This window comes from Pseudophryne corroboree, unplaced genomic scaffold, assembly GCF_028390025.1.
Source record: "Pseudophryne corroboree isolate aPseCor3 unplaced genomic scaffold, aPseCor3.hap2 scaffold_472, whole genome shotgun sequence".
NCBI classification, from domain to species: Eukaryota; Metazoa; Chordata; class Amphibia; order Anura; family Myobatrachidae; genus Pseudophryne; species Pseudophryne corroboree.
In genome coordinates, this window is record NW_026970084.1 from 333,749 (window position 1) to 349,112 (window position 15,364).

General features: G+C 50.0%; 5 non-coding genes across 5 annotated transcripts; all 5 read right to left on the bottom strand.

The window, feature by feature from the left end:
* Positions 1–3,662: 3,662 nt before the first annotated feature.
* On the bottom strand, positions 3,663–3,825 carry LOC135027985 (U1 spliceosomal RNA). Its single transcript, XR_010224361.1, has one exon. It is a non-coding gene; the product is annotated as a U1 spliceosomal RNA (small nuclear RNA).
* A 152-nt stretch (positions 3,826–3,977) lies between these two features.
* Positions 3,978–4,141, bottom strand: LOC135028024 (U1 spliceosomal RNA). Its single transcript, XR_010224390.1, has one exon. It is a non-coding gene; the product is annotated as a U1 spliceosomal RNA (small nuclear RNA).
* A 671-nt stretch (positions 4,142–4,812) lies between these two features.
* Positions 4,813–4,975, bottom strand: LOC135027982 (U1 spliceosomal RNA). Its single transcript, XR_010224358.1, has one exon. It is a non-coding gene; the product is annotated as a U1 spliceosomal RNA (small nuclear RNA).
* A 152-nt stretch (positions 4,976–5,127) lies between these two features.
* Positions 5,128–5,291, bottom strand: LOC135028039 (U1 spliceosomal RNA). Its single transcript, XR_010224405.1, has one exon. It is a non-coding gene; the product is annotated as a U1 spliceosomal RNA (small nuclear RNA).
* Positions 5,292–5,962: 671 nt separating this feature from the next.
* Positions 5,963–6,125, bottom strand: LOC135027991 (U1 spliceosomal RNA). Its single transcript, XR_010224366.1, has one exon. It is a non-coding gene; the product is annotated as a U1 spliceosomal RNA (small nuclear RNA).
* Between the last annotated feature and the right edge of the window lie 9,239 nt (positions 6,126–15,364).

Genomic DNA, 15,364 nt, shown 5'->3' on the forward strand with positions numbered 1-15,364 from the left:
TGGGCCCATAACCCAGAGGTAGGCAGATTGAAACTATCCTCTGCTATATGCATTTTTTTTTTGTTAATTAAAGTAATCCAAAACTGGGATTGATATTTTGTCTCTTTTATTTTTACTTAAAGTACAATAACTTTTACCATTTTAATTTGTTTTAATAGTATATTGACAGTATTGTTTTCTTTCAAAAATCCACTTCATTTTCTTTACCCTATTATTAAAATGGTAATTGACAAAAACAAACTACATTGTCACCAGAAGAGCAATACAAAATGTACAAGTGATATATTAAAATCATCTTTCCAGCTTGAATTTCAATGATGCATTGGGTCAACAAATTTGTGAGAAACATCTTCACCCTTAAATAAAGATTTTCTTAATTCCTTACCTGTGTGCTAATTAGATATCACCTTGTTTTCACATTAAACAGACTTCCACATGAGAAAGCAGCAAGGAAGCAGTGGCGTTAATGTTTCCTGGTGTCAACTTGTATTATTTCAGTAGACATTGAAATGAGGATGCATCTTGCTGCCTTTCCAATGAAGCAAGTTTAATTTAGTAATAGGTGAAAAACCATCCTTACAAAGGTGTTAATCAGAGACTTGGCTTTGTGGACACTTTTCAGAGAACAAATTTGTTAGCATAAAAATAAAGCCAGAAAATGAAGAGCTGTTTAATCACTCGATTGGATTTTTCTGCCAGCATATTTTTTTTCTCTGCAACCCACTGCTAAATTGTGCTTCCTAGCTGTTTTTTATAAAATCACTGAATCAAATCTAACTCTGATTACATCAGAGAAGGCCAGGTACCCTACACCATAACAGGGGGTATGAAATTTGACTTGTCTACTTAAAGATCACCAAAATCTGATAACAAAGTCAATTACGTCCCTGGGAGGGATTGAACCACCAACCTTTTGGTTAATAGCCGTACACACAAACTGATTGCGCCACAGAGACACTTTGCAAAAGTACATACTGACAAAGGCTAATAAGCATTCATCTAAAACGTTTCCTAGCAAAACTTTAAAAAGTCAATAATCTGGAGAGTTTTTGTAAGATGTTTCTTCCATCAACCAACGAAGAAACACATTGGTATTTTCCCATGATGAGTGAGTGCTTCAGGATCTCTTGCACTTACATGTGCAGCAGAGTACAGCAATGGAAGCATGCTGGGCTCATAACCCAGAGGTAGGCAGATTGAAACTATCCTCTGCTGTATGCTTTTTTTTTAATTAAAGTAATCCAAAACTGGGATTGATATTTTGGCTCTTTTATTTTTACTTAAAGTACAATAACTTTTACCATTTTAATTTGTTTTAATAGTATATTGACAGTATTGTTTTCTTTCAAAAATCCACTTCATTTTCTTTACCCTATTATTAAAATGGTAATTGACAAAAACAAACTACATTGTCACCAGAAGAGCAATACAAAATGTACAAGTGATATATTAAAATCATCTTTCCAGCTTGAATTTCAATGATGCATTGGGGCAACGATTTTGTGAGAAACATCTTCACCCTTAAATAAAGATTTTCTTAATTCCTTACCTGTGTGCTAATTAGATATCACCTTGTTTTCACATTAAACAGACTTCCGCATTAGAAAGCAGCAAGGATGCAGTGGCGTTAATGTTTCCTAGTGTCAACCTGTATTATTTCAGTAGACATTGAAATGAGGATGCATCTTGCTGCCTTTCCAATGAAGCAAGTTTAATTTAGTAATAGGTGAAAAACCATCCCTACAAAGGTGTTAATCAGAGACTTGGCTTTGTGGACACTTTTCAGAGAACAAATTTGTTAGCATAAAAATAAAGCCAGAAAATGAAGAGCTGTTTAATCACTCAATTGGATTTTTTTGCCAGCATATTTTTTGTTTTCTGCAACCCACTGCTAAATTGTGCTTCCTAGCTGTTTTTTATAAAATCACTGAATCAAATCTAACTCTGATAACATCAGAGAAGGCCAGGTACCCTACACAATAAGAGGGGGTTTGAAATTTTGACTTGTCTACTTAAATATCACCAAAATCTGATCACAAGGTCAATTACGTCCCTGGGTGGGATTGAACCACCAACCTTTTGGTTAATAGCCTTACACACTAACCAATTGCGCCACAGAGACACTTTGCAAAAGTCCATACTGACAAAGGCTAATAAGCATTCATCTAGAACGTTTCCTAGAAAAACTTTAAAAAGTCAATAATCTGGAGAGTTTTTGTAAGATGTTTCTTCCATCAACCAATGAAGAAACACATTGGTACTTTCCCATGATGAGTGAGTCCTTCAGGATCTCTTGCACTTACATGTGCAGCAGAGTACTGCAATGGAAGCATGCTGGGCCCATAACCCAGAGGTAGGCAGATTGAAACTATCCTTTGCTATATGCATTTTTTTTGTTAATTAAAGTAATCCAAAACTGGGATTGATATTTTGGCTCTTTTATTTTTACTTAAAGTACAATAACTTTTACCATTTTAATTTGTTTTGATAGTATATTGACAGTATTGTTTTCTTTCAAAAATCCACTTAATTTTCTTTACCCTATTATTAAAATGGTAATTGACAAAAACAAACTACATTGTCACCAGAAGAGCAATACAAAATGTACAAGTGATATATTAAAATCATCTTTCCAGCTTGAATTTCAATGATGCATTGGGGCAACGATTTTGTGAGAAACATCTTCACCCTTAAATAAAGATTTTCTTAATTCCTTACCTGTGTGCTAATTAGATATCACCTTGTTTTCACATTAAACAGACTTCCACATGAGAAAGCAGCAAGGATGCAGTGGCGTTAATGTTTCCTGGTGTCAACCTGTATTATTTCAGTAGATATTGAAATGACGATGCATCTTGCTGCCTTTCCAATGAAGCAAGTTTAATTTAGTAATAGGTGAAAAACCATCCCTACAAAGGTGTTAATCAGATACTTGGCTTTGTGGACACTTTTCAGAGAACAAATTTGTTAGCATAAAAATAAAGCCAGAAAATGAAGAGCTGTTTAATCACTCAATTGGATTTTTTTGCCAGCATATTTCTTTTTCTCTGCAACCCACTGCTAAATTGTGCTTCCTAGCTGTTTTTTTTATAAAATCACTTAATCAAATCTAACTCTGATTACATCAGAGAAGGCCAGGTACCCTACACCACAAGAGGGGGTTTGAAATTTTGACTTGTCTACTTAAAGATCACCAAAATCTGATAACAAGGTAAATTACGTCCCTGGGTGGGATTGAACCACCAACCTTTTGGATAATAACCGAACACGCTAACTGATTGCGCCACAGAGACACTTTGCAAACGTACATTCTGACAAACGCTAATAAGCATTCATCTAGAACGTTTCCTAGAAAAACTTTAAAAAGTCAATAATCTGGAGAGTTTTTGTAAGATGTTTCTTCCATCAATCAACGAAGAACATTCAAGCTGATTTCTTGCAGCAGCTGGGCACTGTAACAGCTCCAGAGCTGCTCTGTAAGGCAACTAAAAGGGTGTGGGCCCTGCAGCACTACCTGTAGTTCGCATTGTGCGTTGGAAGGCACAAAGTAAGCAGACGGGAGAAGTCAGGATAGTGCGCAAGGGCATAGAAGGGAGCGGCTCAAAAAAAGAGAAGTGGAAACAGACAGCAAACTAGGCTGGAGAGAGACCTGAGACAAAGAGATCTGAATTATACGAGAGCCGACCAGGGGAAACACAAATTATGCAGTCGAGTTTCCCACATTTGGGGAAATCGCTGGAGCAGCACACACAGAGTGCAATGGGTGAGCCTTGCCCTGGGAGAAGCACCTTCATGATCATAGTATCTCACCTGGCAGGTAAGTAGGAGTTGGGCAAGAGCTGAGGAGGGTCGCTGCTCGGGCACCCCCCTGTCAAGTGAAGGAGATCCAACTGAGGCAGCACAAGAGAACTCTCGAAAGAAGAACAAGGCTAGAGGAAGATCTGAGACACAGAAATCTGGCTTTTACCAGAGCTGACCAGAGGAAAGCACAAACACAGTCCCCCACTACCACAAATAATGCAGTCGAGTTTCCCACATTTGGGGAAATCACAGGGGTCAGCATACCCAGAATGCAATGAATGAACCTCTCCCTGGGAGAACAATCTTCATGACCATGGTATCTCCTATGCAAAATAAGTATGATTTGGGATAGGGCTGGGGAGGGCCGCTGCTCAGGCACATCTCTGTCAAGTAAAGGAGATTCAACTGAGGCAGCACAAGGGAACTCTCATCTGGGGACAACAACTGCAGGGAGAACACATATTTTCAGATGAACATGGGAGGGCAGAAGGCTGCCTAATACTGAAGCACCCCCAAACAACAAACCAAATGCAACAACTAGTACAAGCATTCCTGGGGGAAGGCCTGCAGCAGATGGATTTGCATATGGTGATGTCATCCAAGCAGTGGGTCAAAGTTGGCTTCAACCCTCGTCTGCATATGAAAAGAGAAAAGGGGCGTGCAGGGCATGGCGGCCTTTTGCGGCGCTTGGATGACCCCTGGTTCGCATTAAACACCTCCACCCTACTTCGGTGTGGGGCTCATGTTGGCTATGTCCCAGCCCCTGAAGCATTCAAGCTGATTACTTGCAGCAGCTGGGCACTGTAATAGCTCCAGAGCTGCTCTGTAAGGCAAGTAAAAGGGTGTGGGCCCTGCAGCACTACCTGTAGTTCGCATTGTGCGTTGGAAGGCTCAAAGTAAGCAGATGGGAGAAGTCCAGATAGTGCGCAAGGGCATAGAAGGGAGCGGCTCAAGAAAAGAGAAGTTGAAACAGACAGCAAACTAGGCTGGAGAGAGACCTGAGACAAAGAGATCTGAATTATACGAGAGCTGACCAGGGGAAACACAAATTATGCAGTCAAGTTTCCCACATTTGGGGAAATCGCAGGAGCAGCACACACAGAGTGCAATGGGTGAGCCTTGCCCTGGGAGAAGCACCTTCATGATCATAGTATCTCACCTGGCAGGTAAGTAGGAGTTGGGCTTGAGCTGGGGAGGGTCGCTGCTCGGGCACCCCCCTGTCAAGTGAAGGAGATCCAACTGAGGCAGCACAAGGGAACTCTCGAAAGAAGAACAAGGCTAGAGGAAGATCTGAGACAAATAAATCTGACTTTTACCAGAGCTGACCAGAGGAAAGCACAAACACAGTCCCCCACTACCACAAATAATGCAGTCGAGTTTCCCACATTTGGGGAAATCATAGGAGTCAGCATACCCAGAATGCAATGAATGAACCTCACCCTGGGAGAACAATCTTCATGACCATGGTATCTCCTATGCAAAATAAGTATGATTTGGGATAGAGCTGGGGAGGGCCGCTGCTCAGGCACATCTCTGTCAAGTAAAGGAGATTCAACTGAGGCAGCACAAGGGAACTCTCATCTGGGGACAACAACTGCTGGGAGAACACATATTTTCAGATGAACATGGGAGGGCAGAAGGCTGCCTAATACTGAAGCACCCCCAAACAACAAACCAAATGCAACAACTAGTACAAGCATTCCTGGGGGAAGGCCTACAGCAGATGGATTTGCATATGGTGATGTCATCCAAGCAGTGGGTCAAAGTTGGCTTCAACCCTCATCTGCATATGAAAAGAGAAAAGTGGCGTGCAGGGCATGGCGGCCTTTTGCGGCGCTTGGATGACCCCTAGTTCGCATTAAACACCTCCACCCTCCTTCGGTGTGGGGCTCATGTTGGCTATGCCCCAGCCCCTGAAAAATTCAAGCTGATTTCTTGCAGCAGCTGGGCACTGTAACAGCTCCAGAGCTGCTCTGTAAGGCAAGTAAAAGGGTGTGGGCCCTGCAGCACTACCAGTAGTTCGCATTGTGCGTTGGAAGGCACAAAGTAAGCAGACGGGAGAAGTCAGGATAGTGCGCAAGGGCATAGAAGGGAGCGGCTCAAGAAAAGAGAAGTGGAAACAGACAGCAAACTAGGCTGGAGAGAGACCTGAGACAAAGAGATCTGAATTATACGAGAGCCGACCAGGGGAAACACAAATTATGCAGTCAAGTTTCCCACATTTGGGGAAATCACAGGGGCAGCACACCCAGAGTGCAATGGGTGAGCCTTGCCCTGGGAGAAGCACCTACATGATCATAGTATCTCACCTGGCAGGTAAGTAGGAGTTGGGCTAGAGCTGGGGAGGGTCGCTGCTCGGGCACCCCCCTGTCAAGTGAAGGAGATCCAACTGAGGCAGCACAAGGGAACTCTCGAAAGAAGAACAAGGCTAGAGGAAGATCTGAGACAAAGAAATCTGACTTTTACCAGAGCTGACCAGAGGAAAGCACAAACACAGTCCCCCACTACCACAAATAATGCAGTCAAGTTTCCCACAACCTCTTCTGTGTCCAGTATCACTCCCAAAAACAACAACCGCGTCATTGGGACCAACTGCGATTTTGGCAAGTTTAGGAGCCAACCATGTTGTTGAAGAACTGTCAGGGAGAGTAGATGTTTTGCACCAACTGGTCCCTGGATCTCGCCTTTATCTGGAGATCATCCAAGTACGGGATAATTGTGACTCCTTGCTTGCGAAGGAGAACCATCATTTCCGCCATCACCCTGGTGAAAATCCTCGGAGCCGTGGACAGACCAAACGGCAACGTCTGAAATTGGTAATGACAATCCTGAATTGCAAACCTCAGGTAGCTTGATGCAGTGGCTAAATGGGAACATATAAGTAGGCATCCTTTATGTCTACCAAAACCATGAAATCTCCTTTATCCCCCGGACTGGAGATCACTACCCTGAGAGATTCCATCTTGAAATTGAATTTCTTTAGGTAGAAATTAAGGGATTTCAGATTTAAGATTGGTCTGACTGAGCCGTCCGGCTTCGGGACCACGAAGAGGCTTGAATAAAAACCTTCTCCCTGCTGACTAAGGCTGATTTGAACAATCGGTGAGGGGGAACGTCTTGAAACCCCAGTTTGTACCCTTGGGACACTATTTGTAAAACCCACGAGTCCAGGTCCGAATGAATCCAGAACTGACTGAAGAGTTTTAGACGTGCCCCCCACTGGTGCGGGCTCCTGCAAGAGAGCCCCAGCGTCATGCAGTGGATTTGGCAAAAGCAGAGGACGATCTCTGCTCCTGCGATCTTGAAGAGGCTACAGACCTCTTCCCTCTTTTCCTTCCTCTACCTGCAAAGAAAGGGGAATCTTAACTTCTTGCATATCTATTGGGCCGAAATGACTGCGTCAGATAATGATGCGTCTTCATCCGTTGAGAGGGAACATAGGGCAAGAAGGATGACTTACCAGCGGGAGCTGCCGAGATCAAATTAACTAGGCCGTCGCCAAACAAGGCTTCACCTTCATAGGGAAGAGACTCCCTTTCTTCTTGGAGTCAGCATCAGCATTCCCTTGGTGAATCCACAATGCCCTCCTATCCGAGACTGCCATGAAATTGGCCCGTGAGCACTTGTGCCCGGTGTAGGATTTTTAAATATGTGTAGTTTACTGTATGCAAAGGTTTAAAACCTTTTAGGAACTGAGATCTAAGGTGTATTACATGTAGTTTAAAAAAAACAAAAAAGGTTTATTTTATGGCAGTAGTTTCCAAACTGGGGTTCTTGCACTGGTAGCATAGTTTGGTGGTCCAGGACCAATTAAAATTATTTATACTTTATTAAATTGGCAAAACCATTCCCTCACAACATAACTGAACCTGAGGATGACATGCTATAAACACAATTTACTTAATTTTATATTTTTTTCTGAATTTCTCAATAAAAAAAACTTTGGCCTAGGGGTGCCGTGAAACAAATTTTGATACTCTAGGGCAGGGGTGTCAAACCCATGGGCCGCATGCCGCCCCCAATGCATCCTTTTGTGGCCCACAGGCCGGGGTCCGACAGGGGTCCTTTTGTGGCCCGATCACCTTGCTTAGAGCGAGGGCAGGAGAGTGCAGCCAGAGTCTTTGCTTTCTATGTGCGGCACCATCTTCCCGAAGAGATCACCGGGAAGATAGTGCCCCTTCCACTGGCTACAGCACAGGTATACTGGGGTGGGGAAGCAAACTGGGGGCCCCAATGGGCCCCTCCAGCAGTCCCTCTACCAAAACACGTCTTTTGGTGGTTTTGCGGTGTTGTTATAACTACATGGTGACGATACTGTAGCACAGAGATTTTCAACCATTTACAACTCACGTCACACAGAACAAGATTTAAATATTGACAAGGCACACTGAAATATAATGGTGATGCATGGTGCAGTATCGTGTCCTAGGATGTCATGTCGCAGCTTCTCCATAGGTAACGCCTGAACAGGCCCGGTGACAGGGGGGACAAAGGGGACACTTGTTCAGGGCTCCAAGTATTAAGAACAGAAATAATGGGGCCACAGTGCCAATATTGCTTTTTAAAGTGTATCCACCAACTGCTCAATTTAAGCAGGAAAACAATTAACAGGCCAACTAAACCCTCCCCCCTCCTTTTACCCCATCACTTTGTCCAGTCCCTGTGGTCCATACTGTATTGCCATTATTATGCATGTTGCTGTGCTGGCCCTTTTCTGAATGTCCCTGCCACCGCAACCGAAGAGCTGGATAGCCCAGTATGAAAACCACCTGCCGGCCTCACTGACGGTCCGAGTCAAAGGCTCCATTTTTTTTTAAAGATCCTATATTTATGAATTAATTGCTTCCCGATTCTGCAGCAGCATCATCAGCACCATCAGTGTTACTCACAGTCACTTCACACTGACTGCTGCACAACACATCACTTAATTTCCGGGCCGCCCGCCACCTGGTGAAGAGACATGGGAGATGAAGGACCAGCAGTGCCACGTTCAGCGGAAGTATTGTGAATTAGTTACCCACACACTCCTTGTGACACCTGCTCCCCGTCTGCCCTCCCACCCGCCGCCTGCCATCCGGAACCCGCACTGACAAGTAAGTCTCAGCAGAATGTGTCTGCCGGCGGCTCCCAGTCCCCCCTAGAGGAACACTGCCAGTGGTGTGGCAGCCGCGGCAAACTAGGACTGAGAGACCGCAGCGGGAGGAAAGCACGGGTGGGCGGGAGGAGAGCATAGGCGGACATCACCACGTCACATTGCAAGGTGACACCAGTCCCCCCAGTGAGGCCGCCGACGAATGTACTCAGCATAGTATTAGCAGCAGGCAGAGGGGGGGCGGGCGCAGCGGTGGTGGGAGGTACGGAAATGAGCTACAGGCTAGGCTCCACCGATCACACACTCAGCGATCACTGTGCCACAGCAAGCGTGGCGTGCAGCGGTGCTGGACATTAGGGAGTGCCTGTGCGCACCAGGCACCCCCTGTACGCACGCCTATGCGCTACCACCCCCCATATGCCACACTACATCACTATGCTATAGCCCTCCCATATGCTGCACTTCATAGTTACACTATACCCCCCATACAACATACTACATCACCACACTACACTACTCACAATAAAATTAAAACATCCCAGTTCCTCATTCTTAATGAGCTCACGTGAGTTCTCTCCCCAACGGAGCTCCAGACCAAGTAACAATGAAGACACCAGCAGCGTGTAGGGGGCAGGCCTGGTCCACTTGTCAGGAGAGAGCAGTCACTGGAGGGTAAGAAGGGGGCGGGCCTAGTCCTACAGACGGGAGAGAGCACAGACAGGAGAGAGCAAGGTACAGGGGTAGAAGGGGACGGCTGATGTGAAGAAGGGGGCGGGGCCTATTCTTGCATCCTTTCAAAATTCGACATTTGACAAATTCGACTTTTCTGCAATGGTACAAATGCGGCAATTCAACAAAAGTATATTCAATTGAAGTTTGTAAATTCGACAACAGTGCTTTTAAACAGTAAATTCGTCATTTTCAATCCGCCACACTTTGCAGGCGGAATCTAATAAAAAAATTTAAAACATGTTTTTTTTGGGGTAATAGCATATCTATTTATATTAGAAGGGATTAGGTACTTGGTTTGTCTTTTTTGGAGGCACAAGTATTATTTATATATTTTTTAAAAGATTATTATTATTATTATTTTTTTTTAAATGGAATGTGAAAAACCCGGAAAAGAAAAATTGCGTGGGGTCCCCCCTCCAAAGCATAACCAGCCTCGGGCTCTTCGAGCCGGTCCTGGTTCTAAAAATCCGGGGGGAAAACGGACAGGGGATCCCCCGTATTTTTAAAACCAGCTCCAGGCTCTGCGCCTGGTGCTGGTGCAAAAAATACGGGGGACAAAAAGAGTAGGGTCCCCCATTATTTTTACACCAGCATCGGGCTCCACTAGCTGGACAGATAATGCCACAGCCGGGGGTCACTTTTATACAGTGCCCTGCGGCCGTGGCATTAAATATCCAACTAGTCACCCCTGGCCGGGGTACCCTGGGGGAGTGGGGACCCCTTCAATCAAGGGGTCCCCCCCCAGCCACCCAAGGGCCAGGGGTGAAGCCCGAGGCTGTCCCCCCCCATCCAAGGGCTGCGGATGGGAGGCTGATAGCCTTGAGAAAATTGAAAGAATATTGTTTTTTCCAGTAGTACTACAAGTCCCAGCAAGCCTCCCCCGCAATCTGGTACTTTGAGAACCACAAGTACCAGCATGCGGGAGAAAAACGGGCCCGCTGGTACCTGTAGTTCTACTGGGGGAAAAATACCCAAATAAAAACAGGACACAGACACCGTGAAAGTATAACTGTATTTCACACCTGCCGACATACACATACTTACCTATGTTGACACGAAGCAGTCGGTCCTCTTCTCCAAGTAGAATCCACGGGTACCTGAAAATAAAAGATAATTATACTCACCTGATCCAGGTTCCAGATTAAATCCACGTACTTGGCAAAACAACAAACCGAACACCCGGAACAGACGGACTGAAAGGGGTCCCATGTTTACACATGGGACCCCTTTCCACGAATGCAGACATCCGAATCTCGCGGGAATCCGACAGCGGGATGATGACGTTCGGGCGCGCTCGGGTTAGCCGAGCAAGGCGGGAAGGTTCGAACCTGCCTCGGACCCATGTAAAATGGGTGAAGTTCGGGGGGTCCGGATTCCGACGAACCGAACCCACTCATCACTAGTATGTACGTGTGTGTCAGGTGCCGTGCGCGTACGTGCGTACGTGCATACGTACGTACGTACGTACGTACGTGTGTGTCAGGTGTCGTGCGTGTACGTGTACGTGTGTGTGTGTCAGGTGGCGCGTACCTACATGTGTGTATGTCAGGTGCTGTGCATGTGTGTACGTACACGCGTGTATGTGTCAGGTGCCGCGCGTGTACGTGTGTGTGTGTGTGTGTGTGTGTGCCAGGAGCCCCGCGTGTACATGCGTGAGGGTGTCAGGAGCCGCGCGTATACGTACATACGTGTAGGTTTCAGGTGCCGCGCGTATACATACGTGTGTGTGTCAGGAGCCGAGCGTGTACGTACATGTGTGTGTGTCAGGAGCAACGCGCGTGTGTGTCAGGAGCCACACGTGTGCATACGTGTGTGTGTCAGGTGCCACATATGTACGTTCGTACGTGTGTGTGTGTGTGTCAGGTGCCGCGCGTGTACGTGTGTGTGTCAAGTGCCGCGTGTGTACGTACGTATGTGTGTGCCTGGAGCCGCGCGTGTACATACATGTGTGTGTGTGTGTGTCTCAGGTGCTGTACGTGTATGTGTGTGTCTCAGGTGCTGCACGTGTATATGTGTGTATTTCAGGTGCTGCATTTGTATGCGTCAGCTGCCACGTGGGTGTCAGGTGTTGAGCGTGTATGTGTTTGTGTCAGCTGTCGCATCTGTATGTGTGTGACTGTCAGGTGCTGCGCGTGTATGTGTGTGTCAGGTGCTGTTCATGTATGTGGGAGTGGCAGGTGCTGCATGTGTATATATGTGTGAGTGGCAGGTGCTGCGTGTGTATACGAGTGTGTGTGAGGTGCTGCGAGTGTATGTGTGTGTTAGGTGCTCTGAGTGTATATGATTGTGTGTCAGGTGCTGTGCGTGTGTGCGTTAAATGCCACATGTATATATGTGTGTCAGGTGCTGCGTGTGTGTGTGTGTGTGTGTGTGTGTGTGTCAGGTGCTGCATGTTTGTATGTGTGTGTGTGTGTGTGTGTGTGTGTGTGTGTGTGTGTCAGGTGCTGCATGTCTGTGTGTGTGTGTGTCAGGTGCTGCATGTCTGTATATGTGTGTGGGTGTCTCAGGTGATGCATGTCTGTATATGTGTGTGGGTGTGTCAGATGATGCATGTCTGTGTGTGTGGGTGTGTCAGGTGATGCATGTGTGTGTGTGTGTGTGTGTGTGGGTGTGTCAGGTGCTGCATGTCTGTGTGTGTGTGTGGGTGTGTGTCTGTCAGGTGCTGCATGTGTGTGTCAGGTGCTGCATGTCTGCGTGTGTGTGTGTCAGGCGCTGTATGTCTGCGTGTGTGTGTCAGGCGCTGCATATCTGTGTCAGGTGCTGTGTGTGTGTGTGTGTGCGTGTCTGTCAGGTGCTGCGTGTCTGCGTGTTTGTCAGGTGCTGCGTGTCTGCGTGTGTGTCAGGCGCTGCGTGTCTGCGTGTGTGTCAGGCGCTGCGTGTCTGCGTGTGTGTCAGGCGCTGCGTGTCTGCGTGTGTGTCAGGCGCTGCATGTCTGCGTGTGTGTCAGGCGCTGCGTGTCTGTCAGGCGCTGCGTGTCTGCGTGTGTGTCAGGTGCTGCGTGTGTGTCAGGCGCTGCGTGTGTGTCAGGCGCTGCGTGTGTGTCAGGCGCTGCGTGTGTGTCAGGCGCTGCGTGTCTGCGTGTGTGTCAGGCGCTGCGTGTCTGCGTGTGTGTCAGGCGCTGCGTGTGTGTCAGGCTCTGCGTGTGTGTCAGGCGCTGCGTGTGTGTCAGGCGCTGCGTGTGTGTCAGGCGCTGCGTGTCTGCGTGTGTGTCAGGCGCTGCGTGTCTGCGTGTGTGTCAGGCGCTGCGTGTCTGCGTGTGTGTCAGGCGCTGCGTGTCTGCGTGTTTGTGTGTCAGGTGCTGCGTGTGTGTGTGTCAGATGCTGCGTGTGTGTGTGTGTCAGATGCTGCGTGTGTGCGTGTGTGTCAGGTGCTGCGCGTGAGTATGTCAGGTGCTGCGTGTGTCAGGAGCATGTGAGTGTTAGGTGCGTGTGTGTGTCAGGCGCTGCGTGTGTCAGGCGCTGCGTGTGTCAGGCGCTGCCTGTGCGTGTGCGTGTGTGTCAGGCGCTGCCTGTGCGTCAGGCGCTGCGTGTCTGTGTGTGTCAGGCGCTGCGTGTCTGTGTGTGTCAGGCGCTGCGTGTCTGTGTGTGTCAGGCGCTGCCTGTGCGTGTGTGCCAGGCGCTGCCTGTGTGTGTGTGCCAGGCGCTGCCTGTGCGTGTGTGTCAGGCGCCGCGTGTCTGTCAGGCGCCGCGTGTCTGTCAGGCGCCGCGTGTGCGTCAGGCGCCGCATGTCTATGTGCGTCAGGCGCCGCGTGTGAGTGTGTGCGTGTGTGTCAGGTCCGTGTGAGTGTCAGGTGCTGCGTCTGTGTGTGCGTGTGTCAGGTGCTGCGTGTGTGTCAGGTGCTGCGTGTGAGTGTGTGTGCGCGTGTGTCAGGTCCGTGTGAGTGTCAGGTGCTGTGTGTGTGTGTGTGTCAGGTGCTGTGTGTGTGCGTGTGTGTCAGGTGCTGTGTGTGTGTGTGTGTGTGTCAGGTGCTGTGTGTGTGCGTGTGTGTCAGGCGCTGCATATGCGTATGCGTGTCAGGCGTTGCATGTCAGTGTGTCTCAGGCGCTGCGTGTCTGGGGGGGGGTGGCCGGACACACAGCAGAGAGGGGGGGGGGTGGCTGGACACACAGCAGAGAGGGGAGGGTGACCGGACACACGGCAGGGAGGGGAGGGGGGAGGGGGTGGCCGAACACGGCGGGAAGAGGGGGGAGTTGCCGAACACACAGCAGGGGAGGGGAGGGGATGGTGGCCAGACAAACAGCAGGGGAGGGGAGGGGGGGGAGGGTAGGCCGGACACACAGCAGGGAGGGGGGGTAGGCAGGACACACAGCAGGGGAGGGGAGGGTGGCCGGACAAACAGCAGGGAGGGGGGGGGGGGTAGGCCGGACACACAGCAGGGGAGGGGGGGTGGCTGGACACACAGCAGGTGAGGGGGGGGGCTGGACACACAGCAGGTGAGGGGGGGGGCTGGACACACAGCAGGTGAGGGGGGGGGCTGGACACACAGCAGGTGAGGGGGGGGCTGGACACACAGCAGGTGAGGGGGGGGGGCTGGACACACAGCAGGTGAGGGGGGGGCTGGACACACAGCAGGTGAGGGGGGGGGCTGGACACACAGCAGGTGAGGGGGGGGCTGGACACGCAGCAGGTGAGGGGGGGGGCTGGACACGCAGCAGGTGAGGGGGGGGGGGCTGGACAAGCAGCAGGGGAGGGGGGGGTAGGCCGGACACACAGCAGGGAAGGGGAGGGTGGCCGGACACACAGCAGGGGAGGGGAGGGTGGCCGGACACACAGCAGGGGAGGGGAGGGTGGCCGGACACACAGCAGGGGAGGGGAGGGTGGCCGGACACACAGCAGGGAGGGGGGGGGGTAGGCCGGACACACAGCAGGGGAGGAGGGGGGGGCTGGACACACAGCAGGTGAGGGGGGGGGCTGGACACACAGCAGGTGAGGGGGGGGTAGGCCGGACACACAGCAGGGAGGGGGGGGGTAGGCCGCCGGACACACAGCAGGGGAGGGGAGGGAGGCCGGACAAACAGCAGGGAGGGGGGGTAGGCCGGACACACAGCAGGTGAGGGGGGGGTGGCTGGACACACAGCAGGTGGGGGGGGGTCTGGACACACAGCAGGGAGGGGGGGGTAGGCCGGACAAACAGCAGGGAGGGGGGGGAGGGCGGACACACAGCAGGGGGGGGGGCTGGACACACAGCAGGGGGGGGTAGGCCGGACACACAGCAGGTGATGGGGGGGTGGCTGGACACACAGCAGGGAGGGGGGGGGGTAGGCCGGACACACAGCAGGTGAGGGGGGCTGGACACACAGCAGGTGAGGGGGGGGGGGGCTGGACACACAGCAGGTGAGGGGGGGTAGGTCGGACACACAGCAGGTGAGGGGGGGGGGGTGGCTGGACACACAGCAGGGAGGGAAGGGGGTAGGGGGGTGGCCTTATTATAATAACCGTGTGGGGGAGGAGTCTGCGGCGGTGGGTGAATGAGATGTGGGGGCAGGCTGCTAAGGGTGCAGGGGAGGAGGGGAAGGGAGCCGGATGGATCTGAATGTGAGCCGCACGTAAGGGACCATACTGATCCTCCCCACCTCAGCCCGCTGGTGCTGCTGCTGCTGCCTGACTTCTTCCGTGCAGCACAGCTGTCTTCTCCGGCTGCCGCTCCCGCACCCGCTTCAGGTGTGGGGGTACCACACCGCTCAGTAGGCAAGCGCTGCACCGGATGTCTCTTCTGGATGTCCTCTGACTTTCTCCTGC